The sequence below is a fragment of the Notechis scutatus genome, chromosome 5 (genome assembly GCF_049901735.1).
Source record: "Notechis scutatus isolate UNSWTSFEM ecotype Mainland chromosome 5, rNotScu1.2, whole genome shotgun sequence".
Taxonomy (NCBI): Eukaryota; Metazoa; Chordata; class Lepidosauria; order Squamata; family Elapidae; genus Notechis; species Notechis scutatus.
In genome coordinates this window covers 109,445,813-109,473,455 of record NC_142013.1, presented here as the reverse complement: position 1 = coordinate 109,473,455, position 27,643 = coordinate 109,445,813, and the positions used below count along the sequence as shown (strand labels likewise).

Genomic DNA, 27,643 nt, shown 5'->3' with positions numbered 1-27,643 from the left:
GCCATTACTCCCTTTCCTGAAGGCGGTTGCAGCGGTGGTCAGAAATGCCCACCACAAAGAAGAACTCAACCGGAAAAGAATGTGCAGGAGGAAGATAAAAAGAGAAAGTTTTGGTTGACCGGATCAAACAGCAAAAGCAACAAATAAGGTACCCTGGAATTGAAACTGTTAAAAAACAATAACATTGTTCCCTAAGAAGATTTTTAAGCTGCGAAGGAGAGAGAAAAGGGAAAAGATTTGGTTTTCTCCTTTTCCTATACTGACAGCTAAGAGACTTAAGCAAGAAATTGGGGGGAAAATCCACTTTGACATCAATAGGCATTTAATGCTGAAAATAAAAAGTCAAAGGGATAATAAAGATTTCTGGATAATTAAAAGCTTTTGAAAACAGGAAAGGAGAGAAAAAGAATAAAAGGGTAGGATCTGGAAGGGGGGAGACTGCCTGGAATTAAAAAAGAACTTATAGCAAAATCTCAACAAGACTTCCAAAAGATACATTCTAACTGAAATATTGCAACAAAAACCCCAGGAAGAGAAAGTCGAAAAAGAAATAAGAATATATAACTTGGGACTATCTGGATTACTTGATGATTTCTGGATTCTTAGTTATTGTTTTGAATGGCTAAAATCAATCGGGTGGTTGTTTAAAACTGTTTAAAATGGCTCCACTTTTAGAAGAACTGAAAATGGAACTTAAAAAGTACAAAGAAGATGCACAAGAAGGGAGAGGTTCTTTTGGCTTCGTATTTCAGTTTTTAGAAATGGAGATTTGGAATTATGAGAAACAACAAGAAATGCCTGCAGAACAAGAAGATTGTGACAAAGAAGAAGCCATCTTTAATGAACAAGTAATCTTAGATGGGGGGGAAAAGGAAAGGGGGAAAGAGAATGGAAAGTTTAAGATTGGGAAAAACAACTCCCCCCAAAAAAATATAGTGAAAAATAAGTATAAAATCAGAAAGCAACAGAAGAGGGAAATGCAGAAGAGAGAATTAGAACTAGAGAGACAAGGTGGTAAAATGGGGAGGGAGAAGATGAGAGGGAAGAAAGACAGGAAAAGAAGTTATAAAGGACAGAAGCAAAATATAGAGAAACAGGGCCTATTTAGAGATAATGGGTGAAAACTTAATGGAAAAAGGGATTCTGCAAAGTTGTATAAGATAGTATGGTTATATTAGAAGCAGAAATAATTTTAGAAAATATGAAACAATGTATGATTAAAATGTCTGATAAAATAGCTATCATAATCCAGTGGAATGCTTGTCAATAAATAAATGTAAAAAAAGGTATATTTAATGATTTATAAAACATATGTGAAGAGAAATAAGGGAAAAATTAATTATATGTGTTTTTAAGGAAGTATGATATTATATTATATGTGTTTTTAAGGAAGTATGATATTTAATTGAAAAGAAGTGTTAAAGATGTTAAGATTTTAATGATTATTAATGATAGAACTGAATTGGAATGGAATGAGGGTTTATAATTACATATATTTACAATCTTTCTTTTTTTTTTTAAAGAATATAGTGTGTATTATAAGAATGTACCAAGCAGAATTCAATTGGAAGTTATGTGTTATGTATTATATTGAAGGTCATAATCTTAAGGTATATATTGAAGTTTAAATAAGAGTTGAATGGATGTAATTGAAAGATATAAAGGTGTCATACTCCAATTAGTAACGACAGGAGAAAATTTGTTTAATGAGAAAAGATAATATGAAATTGAAACAGAACAGACAAAAGTATAAATATAATTATTTGAATTGAGATGAGATAATCAAAATAAAATTGAGAAAATTAAAAGAGGGGAAAAACTATCTAGAAAATGTAAAATAGTATAAGATATGGAATAGAATACAAAAAGGAGCATGAAATTGAGTTTTGTGTCTGTATAAAGAAGTTCAACCCGGGACCATGCTATTTTCAAAAAAGATGTTTTACTTGTATTTTGTGTGTGAAAACCCAAATAAAACTTTATTTAAAAAAAAAAAAGCCTCTAAGACCTCATGTTTTTCTCAGGATTTGGGGCTGAGAGAAGGTTTAGTTCCCGAGTTGAATTTATGGTGGTTGATTAGTGCATCCTTCATTGTTCTTGTCTTTCATGTGTTATTCATTACATCTTGTCATTGTGCCAATGCTTCTATTGTGTTAGCCACCCACAGTTACTTAGGTGAAATGGATGGTCATATAAATCTGGTTAAATAAAAAAAGAAATAAAAGAGGAAAACCATAGCCATAAGATACTGTAGGAACCTAAAAATTATTCTATCAGCTTAACCTGGAGCTGTAAGCAGAAATGCTAGGCCGATAAAATAAGTTCAACTTTTAAAGTCTTTTCACTCGCACCTGTAATATATAATCCCAATCTGCAGTAATTTCGTATATTTGTATGTGCTTCCTACCAGATATCAGAAGTTTACCCAAAAGGTAATGGTGTTATTAATTAATTCCTTCCTCCCAAATTTTAATGTTGTTGTTTCCAAAATGTCTTTTCAAGACATGCAAATGCAACAGAACCACCAATTTTATAAATTAGAAACTGATTTATTCAAGTGGTCCTTATAATATAGCATCTTGTACCCAGTTAGATCTTCCAGTTGCTCATTTCCAGCCAAGTTTTCTTCTTGCTCTTCAATCGATGTCATATTCTGAAATACTATCTCTGAATCTGGTGAGAAAGGAAGGCACAAGAAGCCTTTTATAATCTCACAAACCAGTTTTTTTTTTTGTTTTTTAAAAAAGTGTCCCTTGTGGATTAAATGGGGCTTCTCAGAAGGTGGGAGAAGGCATCAAACTTTTCAGGGGCAGTGAATCCTCTGAAATATGATCAGGGGGAAAAAAATAAACTATTTTAAATTAGTTTCTTTTTTACACAAAATCACTGTCCCTTGGGAGAACATGTAACTGACCATGATGGCTCCTAGCTTCTTTGTGTGATTTGGAAATGGTAAAAAGAAGGCCAATTTACAAGTATGTTTGAACATTTATGTCGCAGTTCGGAATAGAGATCGGATAACCTAGACCTGGTATTCTAAAACCAGTGAGAACAAATCTCAGTTACTTCCTATGATCTTGAAGATAATGGCCTAATAGCCATGAATTTGGAAAGCCAGGAAGGAAAAGTCCAACATTGACACACAGAGACACAAGACAGGCCCAAGATTTATTCCACAGTAAGTCCATTCCAGGATAAGTTTTCCGGGTGTACCACCGTGAAGCATGACCCTTCACATTTCCCTTTCACTTGAAATTTGACCAAGAAAGCATTTTCACTTTCAGCTCCAAGAGCTCAAAACAAGAACATTAATTCTCCATCTTTTAGCCCCTCAAGGGCACTGAAAAAAAAAATCATTCCAGTAATTATTATCATTATGAACGCTGCAAAGGTATGTATTATTTTATTGTGCCCTATGTGTAGGGGCGAAGCTGTTTGTGATGGAAAATATAAGTTAACTGCTTTAATGGATTACATGTGGTGTGCAGATTTTTAACGCAGCAAAATAAAAAGGAATTTTGCAGTGAATCTATCTTGACCTGAATGAGCCAAGCGTGGCGATTGTCACACACTTAAGTAAATGGGGTCTGGTATAAATCTGATGTTTTCTTTTGTTACACTGTGTATGGAACTACAATGTTCTTCAGGATGTGAATGAGGTAATCCCAATTACTCTCTATACTTCCACTCCTGAACTGAAAAGCTAATGTAGGTACCATACCCCCAGCAATTGAGGCATTATTGATTTGAAGTGGGTCAGCCTGTTATTCTCCAGCTATCTAAAACAGCGGGCAAACATTGCCTTGGACAAAGAACTATATCAGGCTTCCTTCACAAGCTCTCAGTGACCTTCAACACTTCCAGCTGCTGCTTCCCATCATGTCTTATTAAAATGATCACAGGTGAGAGATGGATATAAACAGCCAACCACTATTGCTTTGGTGCTGAAAGCTTCCTAAAATACACGCCGGAGCTCAGATGCAAATTGCCCGAGAGAACGAAAGCAGAGGTGACTTGTCAATCTGTCTTCAGATTGGCTTGATGGCTTCGGGACCTGACAATGCAGTTGATACCACAGACCAGCAAGTCTTCTCTGCTGTGGGTAGAATGTGATCTCAAGCATGGAGACCTAATTGTTTCATGCACAATAACTGAGGTTATTATTTTGATAGCCCCTGGCAAATAAGTGGACCAGGAAGAACATGATAACCTTCCAAATTGCTGTCCATTCTTATTGCTTTTTCAAGTGTATGTATGTATGTATGTATGTATGTATGTATGTATGTATGTATGTATGTATGTATGTATATGTTTATCAATAGACAGGGGTGGGATTCAACCAGTGTAAGAACCTGGTTGGTGAGCGTGCAGCATTTAAAAACTGCCCATTTTCATCTCTCAAACTTACCTTCTGCTGCAGCCCAATGACTAAAACAATCTGGCAATCTGCTGTGCCGCGCGAATCAGCTGGGCTGCAAAACCCAGAAGTGTAGGACAAACTAGGGCAGGGGCAGGTGGGCGGAGCCAGCTAATCACCAGAACTACCGGTTCACATGAACCGGTCCAAACTGGCTGAATCCCGCCCCGTCAATATACAGGTGCAATTCTAAAAGTTGGAATGAGTCAGAAGCTACTCAGTATTGAACCAGTTTGGTCTAGTTAAAGCACCAGGCTAGAAACCAGGATAGTGAGAGTTCTAGGTCTGCCTTAGCCATCAAAACCAGTTGGGTAATCTTGGGACAGCCAGTCTCTCTCAGTCCAGTTCACCTCACAGGGTGGCTGTTGTGCAGGAGAGGAGGAAGGAGTATTAAATATGTTCATAGCAATAGGAATAGCACTTAAACTGATATACAGGTAGTCCTTGAACAGTTCATTTAGTGATCGTTCAAAGCATCCCCCTGGCCACGTGATCGAAATTCAGATGCTTGGCAAGCGACTCACACTTATGACCATTGTAGCGATTGCTGTGATCCCCCTTTTCGGGACCTTCGGATTAGAAAAATCAATGGGGAAGCCCGATTCACTTAACAACCAGGTTACTAACTTATCAACTGCTGTGATTCACTTAACAACTGTAGCAAGAAATGTTGTAAAATGGGACTAAACTCACTTAACAAATGTCTCACTTAACAACAGAAGTTTTGGGCTTGATTGCAGTTGTAAATTGAGGATACCTGTACCACCCCATAGTGTTTTACAGCAGTCTCTAAGTTGTTTACATAATCAGTCTTGCCCCCAACAGTATGGGTACTCATTTTACCAATCTCAGAAGAGTGGAAGGCTGAGTCAACCTGGAGCCCGTCAGGGTTGAACTTCAGGTGCCTGAAATACTGCACTTTAACCACCGTGCAACCAGGGCTCATAACCTTGAGTTACTTATACAAATAGTAAAGGCAAGTTATTGAATGAAATATTACCTGGTGGGAACAAGTTTTATGTTAGAATGCTGGTTCCCTGAGTTGGAACCATAGTGCAGAAGAATTTAATGCAAGCAATGTTGAAAGATGTTTAAAAAGGGATATACAAAAATCAAGTATAACTTTTTCCTTGTTCCTTTCCCCTGATTAATAAGGGTTTAAAGCGCTGTGAACTTTTCGCCTTTTTGTACATCAATAATAGCACCTATCACCTCATGTCATACTCTTGTCAGGAAATTCAGACACATTTTTTGGTGAAAAAAAGACATTTTAAGTGCCTTGTGATTTTCACATGCACCTCTTTAATATGCATGGACCAGTATCAGAATATAATAGATCTGCACAAATGCAAGGCTGGAGGTGGATGGTTGGGGTTTTTTTTTGGCTTGTCAACTGCATGTAAAAGTTTAGACTAGAGAAATAATAAGTTTATGGCCAAGTTATAAGTAGAAATCTTTCATTTCGCTAGGAAGCCTGGCAGAATTCTTTATAACAATAGTTCATTGACGTGGCTTTTTAGAACTCAAAGATCATTATGGATACCATATGAATGCACAATATCTGTTCTTCCCTGTTGTTCCCTGATCAGATTAACCACTACACTACATCTGCCCTGTACAGATTTGAAGTAGAACTGTGAAAGGAAATCATAATATACAAGTCTGGGTCCAGTTTGCCTCAGTCAGTTAGGAAGCCCATAAATAGAGTTGCCTTGCAATAAAATGGATGGCAAACAAATTTAATAAATAAATAAGGTAATGAGGATTGATTTATTAACTGGATTTGTATCCTACCCTTTCTTCAGGAACTCAGTGTAGAATACATTTACCGATTCATTTATTCCAGTTCTATGGCTGCCCTTCCCACTGTAACAACTCTGAGTTAACATCACACTGAAAGAAACATGATACAAACACAGACATCTAATTACATTCTTTATTGTTAATTATTTATATAGTTGCCCATCACACACAAGAGATTCTGGATGACCTACAAGACTAAAAAGCAGAAAGCTTACTACATATAACCCCAGCACACAAAGATAAACAATAACTTTAGAGACGTAGATAGATAGATAGATAGATAGATAGATAGATAGATAGATAGATAGATAGATAGATAGATAGATGGATAGATGAGAATAGGAGAGATTAGAGAGGGGGGGGAAGAGATTAGATAGATTAGTTAGATAGTTATAGCTAATAGAATCTGTAGGAAGGTGCTGCTGTCACTGAGAAGCATTCTTAAAAGATATAATGGCAGCCTGGGACACCAGTCAATAATAAAGTAGAGCATCTCATCAGTTAACATCTAGATCTTTAGAGCATTTCAATAAACTGATGAGAATGGGGCTGTTCTAATCTCAATTATTGGGTTATTATTATTTTTGTTGAATTCTGATTTATTATTAGTAATCTCTTGGAGTTTATTATTTCAAAGCACAGGTACGGTAGTGCCTTTTTGTTGTATTTGTAAACAGTATGTGCAATATCGACTTTATTTTTGGTCAGCTTGGGCTAGCGTAGATAGCTGATGGCTCTGGCTTTCTATTATCCCCACAACAACCACTCTATGAGATGGATTGGGCTGAGAGACGGACTGTCCCAAAGTCCTCCAGCCAGCTTTCATGCCTAAGGGAGGACTAGAACTCAAGATCACCCGATTTCCAGCTCAGCATCTGACCCGCAATACCAAACCGGCAGCCCCATCCTTCTTTTCCTCAGGTTTTTTTTCCCTCACAAACTACCCTGTGAGATGGGTTGGGCTAAGAAAGAATCATCTTAAGAGTCAACCCATGAGCTTCCAGAGCTGACATGAATTTCTTCCCTGCCATAGTCTTTCATCTCAACCACTGCATCACACTGGCCCACCCTGAATACTGTAGTTTAAAAGAAAGAAAAAACAGACCCCTCTGGTTTATTAAAAAGATCATATAACGGAGGAAGTCATTAAGAAGATAATGCTGAAATGATATTGAAATTAGAGAACAAGAAGATAAACAATTTTATAAGATATGGGATTTATTTTATCATTGGTTAGAAAATAAAATATGGTAATGAAATATGTAGAATTTTACAATATAAGAAGAATAGAATTATACAGCATATAATATAAAGATGTGTTATTATTGGATGGATTTAGGATGATAATATGAATTGTTATATTATAAATCAATTTAAAACTTTGAATATCTCGCATAACATGAAGGAATAATAGTTTAGTCTAATAAATGAGTAATAATGATATTAATGTATACATATATATCTGATGGATAATATGAGAATCTATATAAACAATTGTAAGCAAGACTATGGAGAAGATGCACAAAAAATTTGTAACCAACCGACGCACTGTATGTATATAATTGGAAGATGATTTTATGTTTTATGTTTTGTTCCTGTATGCTTGTCCAAAAATAAACAAAAATTAATAAAAAAAATATCATATAACAGATAACAAAGGCATAAGATTTCAGTTTCAACCTCACCAAAAATGCAACTCTCTCCCCCACCCAACCCCCAGCAAATTAATCCTTCAAATCAGTCCAATGGACAATCATGTGCATCTTTATTTGGGTATAAATCTTACCAAGGTCAATGGAGCTTTATGCTAGGTAAATGATCGTAAATTTCCAGCCTTAATATGGAATAGTTGAGCAATATACTGTAAATTAATCCCATCAGTCACCTGAAACTCTAAATCAATATCATCAATGGCAGAAACCTTAATCTGTGCAGAGAGGAGTGATCCCACCATGCAGAGTGTGTGGATTTGGTCATTTGCTTTCCATACTGCTTTTCCTTCCCAAATCAAAACAACATCTGTGTGAAAAGCAATGAAGTATGCATTCATATGCAAAAGGCCATCTTGGAAAACAACACTTTCACTTTCTAGGGACTTTCATGACTTGACCTCAAGATGGTCGCTGTTAAACCGCAACAGCTACAAAGTCAGGTTTCATTGCCTAACGGTGGATACAGAGTGCAGAAAAGGATTAAACTGCCCACAGCTTAAAGAGAGGCAACAGATTCTTATCACACCTACGTCTTGATCAGCCAAATGATTCCTGACAGCGTAGGACACCAATAACTGCTCCTAAGAAAGTAATGTCCACTGCTTATATGTTCCTTGTTCATATTTCCTCTGATTTCTCTGTTTTGTAATTGCTTCCAATAGAAGAGAATATTTATAGCTCAGCGTTGAACTAGTGGTGTTGAACTTGGTGTTCTCTGAGGTTGCTTGTTTTCTTGCGATGTTTCATAACGCAACAAAGATATCTATGGAGATTCTCAGTCATCCAGCTCATGGCTGTCCGAAAAGTGCTTTTTCAAGAGGCAACTGGACTTTCTGGGTTTTTTCGGAAGATGTTTTGCTTCTCATCCAAGAAGCGTCTTCAGCCCTGACTGGATGGTGGGAAATAGAAGGGTAGCTTAGTTAGTTAGTAAAAACTGAAGTGAACCTGAATTGAGTTACAACTATAGATCAGCCTTCAGTTGTTTTTAACCTTGAATTATTGAACTGCCCCCCTCCCAATAGAAAGGCCTAGAATATCAGCAATATACACGTGAAAATGCTTGGGAGCAAATGAGCTGAAGAAGCTTCTTGAATGAGAAGCAAAACGTCTTCAAAGGAAAACCAGAAAGTCCAATGGCCTCTTGAAAAAGCACCCTTGGGATTACCCAGCTAGGTAACACCAGCAGTGTTAATTGCTTCCTCCCATCTTCCTCTTAAATTACTTTCTCATGCACCTGATGAATTTTAACCAGAGCCCATAAAAATGAATATCATAATTTGTTCATCTTCAAGATGTCATAACACTCTCTCTGTTGGGTTCACTATACCGGATTAGCACAGTGAATCTTCTATACTATTCTCAAATATAATTTTTGGTAGACATTTGTGATATTCTTCAGAGGAAAAAAAAAGTGGTACAAAACAGCCTGGGAATAAAGCTAACTTGTGAAAATGCAAAGCTACTGCAACAATCTGCGAAAAGATTTAGACTTAACAGTCACTTCACGAGCAGCTATTCCCAACCATGAAACACCAAAACATTTCACCTGAAGTGGGAACATGTGAGTTTCAACATAGGACACATGACAAGTTATCACACACTATGTCAACACTTTGGAGAAAGCACATTGATATTGAGTTAATTACTACTACTAATACCAATGTTCTCCTGGATTTCAAAATACTATATATTTTACAACATCATAGGGCATTTACACTTCCTCACCCTCAGGAGTTGTATCTGGGTGCCTTTGTATGGATGGATGTAATATACAAAAAGCATGTGAGAAGAATTATATCCAGGGCAGAAATTAAATAGTCCTTCCGTCTAACTATGAAGTCAACATTCTTCGAAGGTGCTGGAAGACTCTGGTGCCCATTGGCCCAACGTTGTTCCTCAAAAAGCCATTTCCAAAGAGCAGCTGGGCATGCAGAAGAAATTAGTTTGTAGGATCAGGTTGGCAAAAATACTCCCCAGCAGCAGCCGTCATTTCCTTCTGCTCTGTTGGCAAAGGGAATGGACTCCAGTTGCATCTTAATGAGAAAGAACAAAAGAGACCAAATTATGAAATGTCACCACAGCTAGCTAAGGAAGGAAGGGAAGGGGAGAAGCAAGTTATCTCTTCAAAAAGAAGGGGAAAAAACTACCTATTCTGGATGTATTCCTTCCAGCAGAAATCTCCAAAACGTAAGGGCCAAGCAGAGTCAATGGAAATGAAATTGCTCATCAGAACTTTTACTCAACTAGCTAAATATCCAAAAACAGAAGCAAAAGTGGCCAATTGGCTAGTGATACCTTTATATCTAATGGAGTTTGGGGCATAAACATGAAACTGTAATAGAACTGACAATAAGCAGGACAGGAGAGAGAGAAACCGCAAGCAAGGACGAGTTAGATTTGTATCCACCACAAATGATCAGTAAGTCCAATGGCACAATGCTTCTTAGGTGGTCCTCCAGATGAACACACATGACAGGATTAAAGTTTCAAGAATAAATTAGGAAGAAAGAATACAGGATTATTGTGTGAACTATTGCAAAACAGGACTTTGAGGCTTTTTGAAAAAGACTATTAAGATATATTCCCAGATTCTTTTGGCCTTGATAAGGATGATAGAAAATCTTGAGAGTCATACATTTCTTTTGTCCCAATCTTCTCTGACAGATAAAATGCAGCTTTCAAAAAAATATCTAGGAACCTGCACACTCTGTTCAGAGTTTATCAAAATGATGGCTTGTCAGATAAAGTATGATCGAGTTAGGGAATCTCTATCTGGAAGTGATAAGGTTGATGCTGGATATCTCAGATGAAGATAACAGCAAACCGCATGTCTTTGTTCATGTAGTCTAGTCACTGAGAGTTAAAATGGACTCACATGTTTCCTCTTTTTCTTTAAAAAAAAAATGTATTTAACTTCCCACACCAAATGGATTTCAGATCTTAGGGAGGCAAGGAAGAGAGAAAGAGAATTTGTTAAATGATTCATAGCCAAATTTGCGGTCTCACAAATTGTCTTGCAAATTGTCAAATTAAATTGAGATAAAGCACCATGTACTTTAAAAAAATCTCAATAACTCGTAAAAAGTATACATGAGATCCAAGGAAATAATTGTGTATACATTAAAACACTTGCGAGAGGAGATTTAGAATAAAGGTTATTACTGCTCCTCCCTGGGAAAGTGCCTAGCGATACTCATGATTTGCACAGACAATTTCATTTTCTGAAAGGTAAGAACATTTTGCATCACACGAAATATTGTTATAAGAGAGTGGAAAATGTATGTAGAAATAATGAATTCCTCCTCCATAATTGAGGGGTTTTAAAATAAATAGGAAAGATACGTGAAACACGCAAATGAATCTCTTTTAGCATTCTGAACGGCCTTTATAATAAATGGTTCATTAAGCTTGAAGATACCTCTTAATAATATCGTGACCAATTGTGCTCTTTAAAAAAATGTTGTCTGAGCTTCATTTTTAAAAATATACAGGTAATATGATCAGAATAGTCTATTCTGGTAGATCCAATCATGCCAAAATCAGTACGAATTTCTTCATGAAGATATTACAACTTAAGTAATGCTACAAGCCTTCATTAGACATATGCATGGAGATCGAAGAGATGATAGGAATGTAACTCAGAACAACATCTCATAAACACCACTGTCAATATATGGTGCCATTGGTCACTCTTAATATATTTTCTAATTGGTAGGACATTTCTTCCCCATTTTATTTTCCTTCAAAAATGTAGTCAGTTCCATCTAATAGTTAAGGCTACAAGCAGGGGTGGGATTCTACCAGTCCGAACCTATTCAGTAGAACCGGTTGTTAACATTCTAAGCAGTTTGGAGAACCGGTTGTTAGAAGAAATTACTGGCCTAATCCTGTAAGGAAGGCAGGAAGGAAACATTCTGGTGTTGCTTACAGAAACTGCCTCTCCGTTAACCCTTATTACATTCTTAGCAGGACTAAACTTCCTGTCTCAGGAACATCTCTGGAGTTTTTTTCCCCTCCTTTGCTGGTACTTTGCTTGTGTGGAGTGTCCATTCAAAGTTACAATGGCACTGAAAAAAGTGACTTATGATCATTTTTCACACTTATGACTGTTGCAGCATCCCCACAGTCATGAGAGGCCAGGCGAGGAGATGCGTGCCTCGAGGTGAGTGATATTGAGTGGGCCACGCCCAGCCAATAATATGACCACCAAGCCACACCCACCAACTAAGCCACGCCCACAGAACCAGTTGTTAAAATTTTTGAATCCCACCCCTGGCTACAAGTCAGGAGACTGTAAATTCAATTCCCACATTAGGCATGAAAGCTGGCTGAGCAACCTTGGGCCTATCTATCATCAGCATATTGTGAGTTCTAGTCCTGTATTTCAGCTGTGTGTTGTAGGGGAAGTAGGAAGAGGTAGGAGCATTAGGGTTATTTATAAAAATAATAAACATGGGAAATAAATAAATAAATATTGCTAATGATTTCCCAACTTTTATATTTCTGATCACCTCCCTCTCTCTCTCTCTCTCTCCCTCCCTCCCTCCCTCATTTCACCTCTTCTGCTTTATGTATTTATCAGTGCATAAAACCCTAACTGCAAAATTGTACAGTAAGACTATTAATCCAAGATGTGAATTCAGTTTAGTGGCGCAGCAAACTTTAGATATGAGCCCCCTTCTCTCAAGTGCCTATAGAGTTGTCTTAAATTATACAAAACATAGAAGCAATAAAATGAATAAGGATTACTATCCCGCCAGCAAATGTCATTACTGTTAATGAATTAGCAAATGTCAGAGACTATGTATGCTATTTCCTACAAAAATGCTAAATTTTCATTATACAAATAGCTTGCACACCTCTGACAACTTTCTCAGCAGCTCGTATAGACACAGCATCTCTGGGGGAAAAGCCATAAGGAAAGAGCTTATTAAATTTTGTAAATCATCAGGCTTGCCTAGAAATGTATAGCTCAGTAGGTGATTTAGTTGTGGGCTTTGAAACTCTGCTATTAGGTCCATTAAACCGAGTCCAAAGTTTAACTTGCTTTGTAAATTATATACAGAAGAAACAGAAATAGAGAACATTGTTTGCAAAACTATACAGCGCTAGTACGGCAAAGTGCGCGTACACACACACACACACACACACACATTATATATATATGAGAACCAGTTTAGTCTAGTGATTAAGGCACCAGGCTAAAATCTGTCCCTTTGGGCCAACCACCAGGAGGCAGTGGTCATTTTGGGCCAAACACCAGGAGATTGTAAGTTCTAGTCCTACCTTAGCCATGAAAGCCAGCTGTGTGACGCTGAACCAGTCACTCTCTCTCAAGGCAACTCACCTCACAAGGCTGTTGTTGTGGGGAAAATAGGAGGAAGGAGTATTAGATATGTTTGTGGCCTTGAGTTTATAAAAGTAATAAAGGTGCAGTAATAAATACATACATAGAAAATGATGGTATTCTGGATTATACATGGGTGTATATTCAATGGCTGCTTATCATTTGTACATTGCTAATGTTCTAGGACTTTCCATTGGGAGGGGGGTGGTTCAATAATTCAAGGTTATACATAACCGAAGGCTGATCTATAGTTGTAATTCAATTCAGGTTCGCTTCAGTTTTTACTAACTCCTAAGCTACCCAAATCCACTGCAGAAGACAGAGTGATTCAAAGCTCCATTGATAAATTCTTCCATCCTGGAAGGAAAGCCTTTTCCTATTTAACACATCTCCTTTTCGACACAACAGTTCGGTCCTGACAAGTGAAAAAGGACTTGGGCAAGTAGAGCTAGACTGATGATAAAACCTGTAGAAACAAAACAGATGCTGCTAAGGTCTTCTTCACACGTTTTTTTTTTTTTTTAGATCACACAGGATTAAACCATAAGAATACGGATTTCTTTTATCACATTACAGTTAATTTCACTTATCAATGCCAGGATGTTTATCCACACTACTTTGTGAACATTTTCTGTAATTATTCGCATACTTCTAAACATTTGTGTAATTATCAGTTTGTATATTCTTCCACTCTAGCTTGTCAATTTGAGCTGTTTGTCAAGCTGTGACTTAGGGACACATTTCTGCTTTTCAAGTAAACTCTTCCTCTGCTATAACTGGAAAATATGAAGAACTCATCAACGAAGAGAATATTTGTAGCTCGGGGTTGAACTGTAACGGTAAAGGTTCCCCTCGCACATGCGTGCTAGTCATTTCCAGTTCTAGGGGGCGGTGCTCATCTCCGTTACAAAGCCAAAGAACCAGCGCTATTTGAAGACGTCTCCGCGGTCATGTGGCCGGCATGACTAAATGCCTTTGAAGGCGCACAGAACACTGTTTCCTTCCCACCAAGGGGTCCCTATTTTTCTACTTGCATTTTTTACATGCTTTCAAACTGCTAGGTTGACAGAAGCTGGGACAAGTAACGGGAGCTCACTCCATTACGCAGTGCTAGGGATTCAAACCGCCAAACTGCCGACCTTTCTGATCGACAAGCTCAGCGTCTTATCCACTGAGCCACCATATCCCTTTTGGTTGAACTGCAGGGTCCTTAATACTCTCTGAGCTTGGGGGTTTTCTTGCAAACATTTCATTACATGAAACATCTGCAAGAAAACCATCAAACTCAGCATGGAGTCACTTAAACAATAGGGGAAACCAATATTTATTTATTTATTTTTATTTATTTGATTTGCCAATTGTTTACAAGATAATAAGTATAAATGTATACATAGTTGTGAATACATGAAATGGGTACATATAAGAAAAATAAAAGAATAAGAGAAACAATACTGATAGCAACCCCTAACAAATCAAGCATTTAAGAATATGTAGAAATATGTATTGCTGGTCGTGCTGTTTTAGACTAACATAAATGTTAGTTCCTTTTTCTCAATTGCCACTTCCACCTATTCATTCAAGTTACTAGTTTGGAAAGTGCTATCTGATTTTTTGGGTACCAGATTGATATGGTTCTCAGAGGCCCAAAATTGCTTTTTTCAAAAAGCAACTGGACCTTCTTTGTTTTTCCTTGAAGAAAAACACTTCACTTCTCATCCAAGAAGCTTCTTCAGTTAAAAGATGCATGGTGGACTTTAAAAAAAGTGATTACTGTCTTGATTTTTTTAACCATTCCATGTGTACCCCTCTTAGAACTGTATCTATGGAGATTCAGTTTTTTAGAAAAAAAAAAATTTTCACCTCCAGAACTGTTTTATATTTACTGGTGTTTCCAACCTGCTCTTTATCTTCTCCATTGAACAGTCCAACTGACTGAAATTGTAGGAATTGATGCAAGTGATTGTTATCGAAACTTTGTCTGTTCATTGTTACCTGAAAACACTTTCATGATGATTGTGTGGTCTTTTCATTTACTTGATGTTGACACAATTCAACATATCTTCAACAATGTCTTGAGTGCAATTCAGGAATGAATTTAGAGAACTGTATGTTGCTCAGGGTAGATTGATTGGATTGACTTATAAGCTTTGAAAAATAAACAAACTAACTGCTTTGGAAGAGTTTCATTAGTCATATAGCAACTAGTGTTTAGAACTATCTTCTTTTTATTAGAATTACCCCAGCAGCTTTGCAGTGGCAGTATTGTAGCCAATGAGGTTTATCTGAGGCACAATTATTGCTCATTGAAACCCAGTGTTCCTTATGATATACTACATATGATACTTTATTTTTGATACTATCTTCTAGGTAAATGTGTAAAACTTACTTAGAAAATAGCATTTACATTATTCTTAGCATACTCCAAGTATAAATCTGAACCCACATCTAAAAGTATATATAAATATGTGATAATGCAGCAGTTTTACATTTCTTACAACATTCCTTTTTAGAACTTGTGTAATACCAACTGAGTTAAAGGCTAATATGATCAGGAACCAGTCTGGGCTGAAGACTCAAAGCAAAATAAGATTATTTACAAGAACTGGAACCAACATGCTAGAATTGAGGGAAATAAACTCAAAGGCTTGCTCCGAGACACTGAAAATAGCAGTTTGACATCCTCAGCAAACAACATCCCCTTGTACATTTGACAGATAATCACATCATTATGCTAAATTATAATATGTAAGGAAGTAGAACACCTAAACGATGAAAATTTGACTCCATGCTGAAAAGTGTAAATCATTTTATGCCAATTGTCAGCAGGAGAACTATAAATTCAGATTGTTTCCATCTGAGCAGCTGGAACCAGTAACGTTCTTTGAATTATCCCCATTGAGGATTAGCAGGTTTGGTGCCATTATAACGACTCTATAATCTCAAAGTCATAAAACCCAGTGAAACACAACAGAAGGTGTAAAATAAAGCTTCCTTTATTAACCGAAAGGAGAAAATCAAACAAGTGCACATACCTTGAAGGTCATGATATTGATTTGTTTGATAATGACAGTGAACTTGTTTACCCATACAGGACATTGTTCTCTCCTTCCTTAAAAAGCAAATATCCTGGGCTGCTATGTCGTTGTGTCATGGGCACAGCATAATGCCTGAATAAGGAGTCAACAGGAAGGTAAGCATTGGGCTCTAACTTGTATTCACAGAAATGTAAGGTGTCACCACATAGCTTGGAACTCTATATTATTAACATTATCATTTGTACATAGGGTTCAAATCCACTAGTAGGAAGATACTATAAGTGAAAGCAAAAGGCACAGGGCAGTTTTGTAGGATGGATGGATAGGTGAAGACATGCCAATGCAGTTGGGTCATACACTCACTTCCCAATGAATTTAGCTTCCATACAGTTGAACTAAGGGTTGTTGGATATCCATGTTAAATGGAGACCATTATCTTGATGGAAAATCACGAAACTGCATCTACACTTTGGCCGTGTCATGGAGGGGAGGGATTCATTGGATGAAGCAATTATGTTTGGAGGTCTTAGGAGTAAAAGGAAACAGGCCATCAAAGAACAGGGTGGATGGATGCCATCAAAGCTGACAGCAGCCAGAGCACAGAAAAACTAGATGTGGAGACTGGAAGATGTGAAGAGACCTGGTCCATAGAATCGCCAAGAGTTAGACTCCACTGAATGGATAACATCATTATCATGATAGACATTTATTAGAGGTAGAACTACCTTAGCTACCTGCCTATCTTTACAGAATGCTCAACCCTTTTCTCTTTAAACTGTCCTCCATCCCACTATATTCTTTCGTTTTTATTTCCATTTCACTTCTGCCTACAACAGATAATTCTCTAATTTTATCCAAAGCCAATCCTGTTTCTGGATCAGTATATACTTCCATAAAGATATTTTAAGGATTTACGTGTAACTTAAAACTACACCTAAAACAATATGTGAATTACTTGAATTAATCTCAAAAGCTTTGTAGCTGATATCTCACAATATTTAGTATAATACAGAAACTCATTTTATTCAACGTAACTCATTTTTTCCTGTTTTTCCACTTTCTGATCTGTTTTGGCAAATAGGAAACCACAACCCAGGAATTTGTGTTTGTGTGTGTGTGTGTGTGTGTGTGTGTGTGTGTGTGTGTGTGTGTTGCTCTTTAAATCTGTATATTGAATTTGTCTATGCCTTCTGTTTGTTGTCTTCTGTGTTTTAAGAAAACATTTTTTCCATGTCACTTTCATTAATATTCATTGAGATACAGTATTTCTCCCATTAAATTTGTTCATTAATCTGGATTTTTTTTTTTAAAAAAAAAAGACATTTCTGCATATAAATATACATTTGTGAATATATTTCCTTACAAAAGGAAATGCATTTTGATTTTTTTTCTCAGCTCAATAAAATTAACACTACTAAAGGATGAATTCAAGATATGACCAGGCACTGTAAGATTAAAGTCTTCCAACTTCCCCATTTTTCACATCTTGGCTCTCTCTGATCTTGACCTCAGTGCGCATCAGAATTAAATGTATTCATTTATGATCCCAGACTAAGAAAATAGAAGCAAAACTAAAATTCAGTAGTGCAAGGTAAAAGAAAGCTCAAACATTTAGTAACAAAAATAGTAACAGCACTGGTTTCTGCAAACTGTAATTATTGATAACTTGGCAATCTTTTAAATGATTCCTGATTTTTTTCCCCTTAAGGCTGCAGCTTCTTGTCAGAAAGACAACATTTCTGGCATCAGTGCCAAATGCCATGATATAATGGACAATGAATTTCTGACTTAATCCCTGGGCCTGTACATACAAATACGTTTATCATGTGGAAGAGCAATATTTGCATGTGTTGTCCTAATAATTATACACCAATTGACAAAAAGGTGAAAATTCTCCTGTGAGGAATATATACGGTGCTATAAACATATCTAGGGATCATCCAGGGAATAGGTGAAGGTGCACCAATTGCATTATAATGTCAGTGAATAACTTTGGCCTTACCATTTTGAAAGTCTAGGTCCCAGATCTTTGGTTTAAGATCTTAAGATCCTTCTTTAGACCAAGGGATGATCTTAAACCAAAGATCTGGGATCCAGACTTTCTGTGATGACCCAGGGTGGGATACAAAAGCAATACATTCACAACATCAGGTGAAGTCTCTTTAATTCCTTCAACTCGGTTTTAAAGCTCCAATTATCATTGACTGGAGACAAAAAACTCCTCCACAAACAGTTGCGAAAAGGAAGAACTTCTGTTCAAACTCAAAATACATTTAAATTATAAATAGAAAAAAACAAAACACAAATCACATTGAAGCAATTATTGAGACAAGGCAGGGTAAGGGCTTGAAGACGTCCACAGATATCAAAATATACACACTGGGAAGGACACCAAACTCAGATATGGACAGACTAGAAACAATTTCACATTTTGTTTCCAGCACTGGCCCATGCACAGTCCGTTCTTTTAAACAGTCCACACAGCTGCAGCCCATGAAAGGGATCAAGGCCCTTTCCTCCCCTGTAGATCACGCCATTCCCATTTCTCCCTTATCCTCTCCTCCCTGCATGCCCTAGGATGAAGAGGAGATGGGCCCGGGTCTTCCTCTGACTGCCTAGCCGGCCTGTGCCCTTCCCCAGTTTCCTCCACAACTTCCCGAGCCACACTTCCACTCCCTGTTGGCTGTTCCTCCTCTCCCTCAAAGTCAGACTCCAACAGGGGCATGACACTTTCAGGATGATAAGATTAAAGTTATTCACTGATATTATAGCGCAATTGCTGCATACCTCCACACATCCCCTGGGTGATCCCCATATCAAGGAACTACAGTAATCCAACCAAAAGTCAGTTTGCCATTTCAAAGATGAAGTAAACCACTAATAGGGATTAATAACCAGGAATACACCCTCAGAAATCTGTTCAGCCAAAGCCTGGAACAGCAGAGTTAAGCTCCCAAAGAGACACAGCCAACTCTAACCAAATAAGGGCATGTGAGTTGACCAAGAAACACAAAGTATAGCTTTTAAACAATTAGACTGAATAGCTTCCAAAGTGGAAGCTGACACTTCACTTTATATAGTTTAATTTCTGCAGGGACATGATGATTGACTTGATAGTTCACCTATTTAAGGATCGTGTTGAGGATGTCTGGGGCTCTTATACAGAGTTCATTCAATTGATTAGTCCAAACAGGTGGAAAGATAGAAGAGGATATGTGGGTACTTAATCTGTTCAATTGAGCTTTTATTAATTTTCTATCTTAGACTTGAAGTGCTTACTATAAAGTAGTAAAACCTTAGTTTTTGTCAGTTGAAGAGATCCCACAGAACAATAGGTTATAAATGAAACTAGGCTTCTGCAAAAGTCCACCTGAGTTATGGATGGGATAACCACATCATCTGTGGAATGGAGATAGACTGATGGACAAGTCTTGAAACTGGCTTAATGAGGGGCATAACAATATTGTCAAGAGAAATTAAATAATAAAGGGACAAGAATACAGTCCCATTTACCTCATTTAAAAATAGGGAAAGGAATTATTACAGTGCCATTACAAATACAGTACCTCTGCTTTGTATGGGACTGTTTTTATCCGCTTGAGAATGTGGTGGTTGGTGGGTGTTGTGGCTAACTGCCTCATGAAGAATAAAGTCAAAGGCCACATTTAAATCAATGAAAGCAACATAAAGGGCACCTCAGAAGGACTGAAGTATTTTCAGTTAAATAGTGTAGTTTTGGATCTCTACATATTGTAGAACTGATCTGAATCCTGCCTGTTTATAGGACAGGAGATCTTTTAGAAGCATCCTACATAAATGTTGATAATAAAGAAATCTTGCCCAAAGCTTGATGATTATTGAAAAAGTTGATTGGACCTGCCTTTATCTTTCTTTTGCATTGGGAGAGTGATACAATTAAGATATTTCCTTAGGAATGATAAGAGTTGTTAAGTACAGAAAAAAAGGCTAAAACAGAAGTCAGTTAGCCTGGATGTATTTTGAATAAGTTTGCAAAATTATAACTTTATCTGGGCTTTATCATATTTCAATTTTTTGAAAAAAATCTATTTCAAAACTAGGCCCCAATCAAGTAAGGAAGCAGATAGTGAGCAGCCAAAAAAGTCATCATCAAATGGAACATTGAATAAATACAAAATATTTGGTTGGATCTTTGCTCAACCCACAACTCTAAAAGCATTATTGCTCTTGAAAAGTTTTTCACTTGATTCTCTTTTCTGCATTGCAGAATATTTTGCAGCAAGGAACTTAATTTCTTTCAATTTATTGCTCACAACTGTTGTTTTTCAAATTTTTGAAACAAACTGATCTGCAAGACAGGACAGGGTTGTATGGCACCACCCAGCGATTGTCAAGATCAAGTCCAGTGATGTTGGCAGTGAAGCCATCTCCCAGAGACCATCTGCGATACTGAGGATAGCTGTCCTCTCCGGTTTGAGTTTCCTTCAAAAAGGGCCGGGGGTACTTCTTGCTACAGATGCCAACCACCATGCAGGGTGAGTTCCTGTTGAGGGGTCCACATGGGCCGTGGATCATTGTTGTCTGGATAATGTAATGGAGGTCTAGGTCTAGGTTGGGATCAGGTACCTCAGCACTTTTAACTTTGTCAATGGACTCTGGTCTTCTCTTCTCTTCTAGCCACAGAAGACTATGAACATAGGGGAGCCCACGTTTTTGCCTTTCCACAGACTACACGTGACACCTGGTATTTCCAAAGATGCAACTTTAGTGAGGAGCTTCATGATATGTTTTTCTTTCACATGAAAAACCCTTGCTACTATGTCATGTCTATGGTTTTTGTCCATGTTTCAAGATCTGTATGATTTCCGGCCATTTTGGATTGCAGGTAAATGTAATTAACAGATCTGGTCATCTGAAATGACACACATACGTCATCGCATCTTGAATTTGCTCATACATGTAGTGGGGTACTCCAGTGAAAGAAGATGGCAACACAACCATCTTGCCAAGTAGCTATCAGTTCTTGTCATGGCATCCTTCAGGTGCCTATACTCCTCACTTCTCAGATTTTTTTGGTTTCTACAAACCCAATTGAGTCTTTCACTCTCAATTTTTGCATATATATGAACCAGAAATTGAGAAGGTTGCGGAACAGCAGTAGGTAGCATTCTTTGCCATCACACTCCATTATCCTGTAGCTATAAAAGGCAGCAGCAGACATGGTCTTCTTGAGAGGAATCTTGGTCTTTGCATCACACTGAGGTATATTGATATAATAGCCATCTTCTCAAGAGGAATATACGCGCCAAATTTCAAGTTTGTAGGCTTTATGGCTCTGGAAATTTCATGATGATGGGTGAGTGCTTTTTCGCTTTAGATATATAGCTATACTATATATGCCCATCAGGCTAGAATCAGTCTAACCTATTTTCTGTAAGGCTCCATTGTATGTGAATTGTGGCTACCTCCAGCCAACCAGTTTTATGATCTGCAAAGTTATCTCCAATTGTGTAGCTGAAATAAAGTGAGCCAAATGTTAATAACATGTTGGAGAAAAAGCAATGTTGAAATAAAATTAACAACAATGCCCAAGCTGATCTAATTTAGTTCAAAAATAAATGAATATTATTGCTAGTTCTCATTTTCAGATACAACCCCCTCCCAGCAAACTGAAATTTTTCTTCTCACAAAACAGTAGCAAAAGAGTAAGGAGGACATTTAAATTCTAAGTGATAACTGTTTGCAATTCAGCCAAATTGAAAAACCAAAGATCATTACATTGAGAAGTCTTAACAGGAGTGTGACCTGAAAAACAAGTAAGAAAATTATTTTGCTCTTTTTGACACTGATTAGGCCTCAGAGGAATTACAACTTTCTGTCGAACACAATACATTTGAAAGGACAAATTAGAGTGAGTTCAGAGGACAACAAGGAGAATTGTGAGGAAAAGGTTTGAGGAAATAAGATTTCTGAGAAAGGGCTACTCATTTTAACAGACTCTGTCAAGGACAGAGGAGACATGGCCGTCCGCAAATTCATAGAATGTTACTTGAAGGAAAAAGACACCAGTTCTTCTAGTTAGTGAATGAGAACAGGAGGACTGTGTGCCGACAAAAAAGAATTTGTCCAGGATGAGGAGCAAACACATACATTTAGAAACTACTATATAAGCAAGAGTCAAATGCTTCTCTGCATATGGGTCTTCTGAGACCCTACTGTATGACATTTGGCTGAGCATTTTTCTTTTTCTATGCTCAAGAGTCACTGCATTTCCTAGCTTTTTTATACCTTATAGTCAAATAGGAATCATACTGGGTTGTTTTTTGTTTTTTTGTAGATCCAACCCTTAGATGATAGATGATAGACAGCCAGCCATTTAACTGGAACAAAGACTCCAACTGATTCCAGGAATGACACCAAAACTGTCTGTGCAGAAGACTGCAGTGCAAGGAACAGCTAAGATCCTGCACAGAACCCTCAAAGTCCCAGTCCTCTGGTAGAGGACCCAAGAATAAGGAAGACGCATACCACCCCTAAGGGTGAGAGTGGATTTTTTTTTTAATTTTCACATGCTAGGTAGTAAAAAAAACTTGGAGCACGGAAATGTTGACAGTCAGCAGTCAGAAGTAGCCTGCATTACTGCATTCTAACCACTGTGCCATCACAGATATAAACAGACAGACACACACACACACAAAACACTAACCATGAGTGAAAAGCCCTACCATAAAATATTCAAAATGTGGTAACTTTGGAAGTTGTGGGAGTGTCATCACTTGAGACTTTCAAGAAGAGACTGGGCTGCCATTTGTCAGAAATGGTGTAGGGTCTCCTGTTTGGAGAGGGGCTTGGACTAGATGATCTACAAGGTCCCTTCCAACTCTGTAATCTGTGAAGATACATACATATGAATATGTAAGAATACAGATAAAAAGACCCACTTGACAAACTACCAAACTAATGAAAAACATAATTAAATTAGAATTCAACTTAAACGTTTCCATTTTATGCATTTAACATCTTGACTGGTTTCGTATTTATAATGTTTGTATTTTTTCTTATTTTATAATCAGCAATATACCTGCAGTTTCTATATATATAAAATTGTGTTCTTTTTTTTATTCTTACTTTAGAAGATGTCCATTTGGTGAAGATAATCTTGCCATTAACAACTTCCTTGATTTTCCCATTTACTGTTCCAACAGTCTATTGTTGCTCTTCTCTGAATATATATTTCTAGAGCTTTCTAGAGAATAGGCTTCTCGTCTTTACCTTTCAAATTTTACCTTTACCTTTTCAGATTAGCTTTTTAACCGTCCCATTTTTAGAAACCCTCTCCTTTGCAGTTATGCATAGTTCTATAAGACTTCTAGCCAACTGTCTATTTACATACTGTATGTTGAATTTTAATTAAACATTTAATTAAATACATTATTTTTCAAAATTTTAGAAAAGGTATAGCAATGTAACCTCAACACTGAAAAGAAAATCCTTAGATCTATAACTTCTAATAAAGTAATTCTCAGCACATTTTAATTTACACACACACACACACACACACACACACACACAAAAGAAAAATAGCTAACTATAAACTCCCTGTTGTATTTCTGTAACTGACACTCCGAATGCAGAAGGCAGAACAAAAATCTCTTTATTTTTGGAGCATCTTGGCACTGTCTGCTTCAGCTTATGAGAACTATGAGATAAGTGCTGAAGCTAAAAGCTGTGCGGTTTTGTGGTTAGGACAAAAAAAAAACTGAGATAGGACACCTTAGCTCCCCTTCCCCTTGACCTTTGTTCAGCTTAGCTGAGAAATCATGAGATTTTCCAGCTATAAAATGGAAGAGCAATTTCCCCCTAATTTTAACAGCACACACTGATCAGGATTCTGTTGCGAAGAAAGCTAACTGCAACAGGGCCATTTTAATCACTCCAGTCTTCAGCAGCCTCCTGTGATACTTTTTCAGTGTATGTAACTCTGTTACATACAATGCTCAACTTGATCCCTTCTAATATTCCACATTCAGATTAGCTTGCAATGAATGTGAAGACACCGGACAATGGCATATTGAAAAGATGTGAATTCCTACATTCTCTGCAGCACCTGCAGACTTCAAATAGTTTAACACCGAACATGTATTACCTGTCTTTGTTAAGGCCTGAACTTGTTACTTAAAAAGAGCTTTCACATTATGTTTAATAAGTAGAAAGTTCCAGAATAAAAACTGAAATACTCACAAAAAAAGAGAGCCTTTGGGACTTCATAATGATCACTTATGCTAGATGGGGCAAGTAACCATCTGAAGTGTAGTTCGCATAATGGCAGTGGGGAATTAGTTGACCAATATTACTTAAGCCTGAGTCTATTATGGCTAAATCTAACTTTTCTGTATCTATTAGCTGTTTTTTTTTCATCCTTCCCTCGCCCTATAAATCATTTGAGTTATGCAAACATGCCCCCCTCAGAGCCTGAATCTATGGAGGATGAGCCAGAGCTGGAAGATTGAGCGCTGAGGGCGGCTTCGTTGGTTTCGGAGGAATGTGGGAAGAAGCAGGACGAGGCAGCCAGGGCCTCAGGATTGGGACAGCTTGCCAGCAGGGAGGAACGGAGGCAGGACAAAGAGGGCAAGCAGTGGAAATGAAGAGCTGCGGAGCTAGCAATGAACAGAGACTGCCCACTCCTGATCCTTAAGCATGGAGCATAGAGAGAAGGTGGGGACAGCACAAGCCAACCAATGACTTGGGAGGAGAGCGCCCCGCCCCGCCCCTCTTCACAAGGCACACCTGGGGACTGAGATTTAAGGAGGCACTGTGGGGAAGGCCGTTTGTCAGGAACAAATGCTGAATTTGTAGAGTTTGGTTTTCAGGGACAGGAGTTTGCAGGACTGCTTGCTTCTTCCTGACTTTGTGGACTCCTTGTTTGTTTCTTATTTTGTGGAGTCATTTCCCTGTTCCCTTGTTTTGCTGGACTGGGCACAGCCAGAGGATGTCTTGTGTGCACACTTTGCTCTGGGACTTGCCAAGAACATGGCAGCGTTTTGGGGGGAAATTTGGAGCATTAAAGGGGAGTTTGAACTCTCAGCTAGCTGAGTGACCTTCGTGCCTTATCCTTGGTCACCACAATGTGTAATGTTATGGATGTAACGCCACTTAGTAATGATCATAGTTATGTACAATCTAAATATTAACTAATCAGATCTTATTAGCATAATTTTACTTTACATAATATACCCAAAGTAAACCTGGGCCAGATCCTTTGTCAAACAGGTACAGGAGTATATGTACAGTCAAAATATGTAACATGAACTGCAGAAAAAAAATTAGGAATGGATATTATGAAACTCTGAGTGAATACAACATTCAAGGAAATGATGAGTAACCAGATATAGAACAGAACATTGACTACCTTGCAAAGATTAAACAGTAAATCAAAGGAATGCACATTTTTCCAAATTACTGGAACTTCAGCGGGATATCTGAGTTTGCACTGTAGAAAGCAGGAAAAAAATCTTCAATTTAACTGAAACATATAATTTGCTTCTACACTTTCTCCCTTTATGAATGAGAATGAAGAGCCACATAAGTCAGCCCACAGTAGATTGATGTTATCAAAGAGAAAATACTACGGCTTATAATTACTGTTCCCTGAAGCAACTGAATGACACGGGGCATTTTTACCATTGAACACCTGATACAGTGAATCTCACAAAGTCAAAGCCTTTTTTTAAAGTTGGATACCAGATAAATGTCAGTCATTAAGTAATTCATTAATTTTATTTATGCATATCCCATCTTTTATTATTTTTTACAAATAATTCAAGGTGGCGACCATATATGACATACCTTCCTCCTGCTATTTTTCTCACAACCCCCTCGTGAGGTAGGTTGGGTTGAGAGTGACTGGTCCAAAGTTTATGTTTACATCACCCACTCGGGACAACTTTGGGTAATGTACATCATAAAGCATAAGACACAAGTATTTCAACATTCCCTTCCAAAATCTGGTCTTCAGTTTCTTAATAAATTGCTTTCTGCAAAACCTTAGGATTCTCAAGACACTGATGGGGTTCTGTAAAATACTAAGGGAAAAAAAAGCTCAAATATAGTCAGGGATATCCATGAAACTTTTCTACGCCACAGCAGAAAAGATTCCTAGATAGAGTAGATATTTTTAACAAATTTTATACCCTGAAAAAAAAAAATCTATTATTTTAAAATTTGAAAGCGTAAACAGGCCTGTTCTCCATTCCCTGGAGCAATTGAATAACACAAGACAATTATGCCAGAAAATGAAGCTTTTGTGTTTCCCCAATGGAAGGAAGAAAAACAATTTCACTGGAAGTTTATCATGGTAGAACACAAACTCTCAAGCATGTGTCTTGCAGAAAAACTTCCTGAGGTGGCAACTAAAAAACATTCAGGAATGGAATTGCGCACTTGAGAGAGAAATTCATCCTGAGAATTCATGCAGAAGTCAGAAATTCAAGCAAAAAGAAATAAAAAGCTAAAGCAAGTATGGGCATGTACCTACTGAAACTGCAAGAATTGACTGGCTCTTGCTGAGGCCATCTCAATTCACACCAAGACACCCATCACCCATAGAGGTGATGCTTATGCCGTTATTGGTAGAGATCTTTCAGTCCTGCAGTCACCAGTCTGTGAAAGGCAAACTGAATGAGAAGGCAGCGGATTACCACCCAGGGTCATTCAGTTTGACTTTCAGAGTGGTGACCTAAGGATTGAAATACCTCTACCAGTAGCAGCATAAGCATCACCCCTATCCTGCATGTGTCTGATGTGAATGGAGATGGCCTCAGGAACAGTGCAGCCTTTTTCCCAGGAGTTGTCCTCCATCATCCCATCTCTACCAATAGGAGGAAGACTGCAAAGCCAAATGCCTTCTCTTCCAATTTGGGTCTCAATAAGGAGATCCTCCGTGACTGGACGAGGCTTCCAGTTGAGTGCTGTTTACTCCCCTTCAATGTGATTCTCCCTCAGTGTCAACTCAATGACTGAAGGGGTCATCCAGTGCAATCCCAGAGAGGACTTCTAGTATGAGTCTCACAGAGTGTTTGCTCAGTGACCAAGAGACCTCTGCAATAGGGGCATTACCATCATCTCCTTGCCGTGTTGCGATGTCGAATGCTTTGTGGGACCAGTATAGATGGGAACATCTATGGCTAAAATTATGTTAGAGAATAATATAGAAAACTATAGAAGAAAACTATAAAATCTTTTATAAGTCACTGGCCACTTCTGGAATTAAAAAGACTTGAATATTTTATTCTAGTTCTGAGAACCATTGCCACAGCCTAAATTACGCCAGACGAAAAAGTTACAAAATCTA

The 27,643-nt window shown here is 37.7% G+C and overlaps 1 pseudogene; it reads left to right on the top strand.

Annotated features, from left to right (window-relative positions):
• The first annotated feature begins 15,523 nt into the window (after positions 1–15,523).
• On the top strand, positions 15,524–15,649 carry LOC113419802 (U4 spliceosomal RNA; annotated as a pseudogene).
• The last annotated feature ends 11,994 nt before the right edge of the window (positions 15,650–27,643 follow it).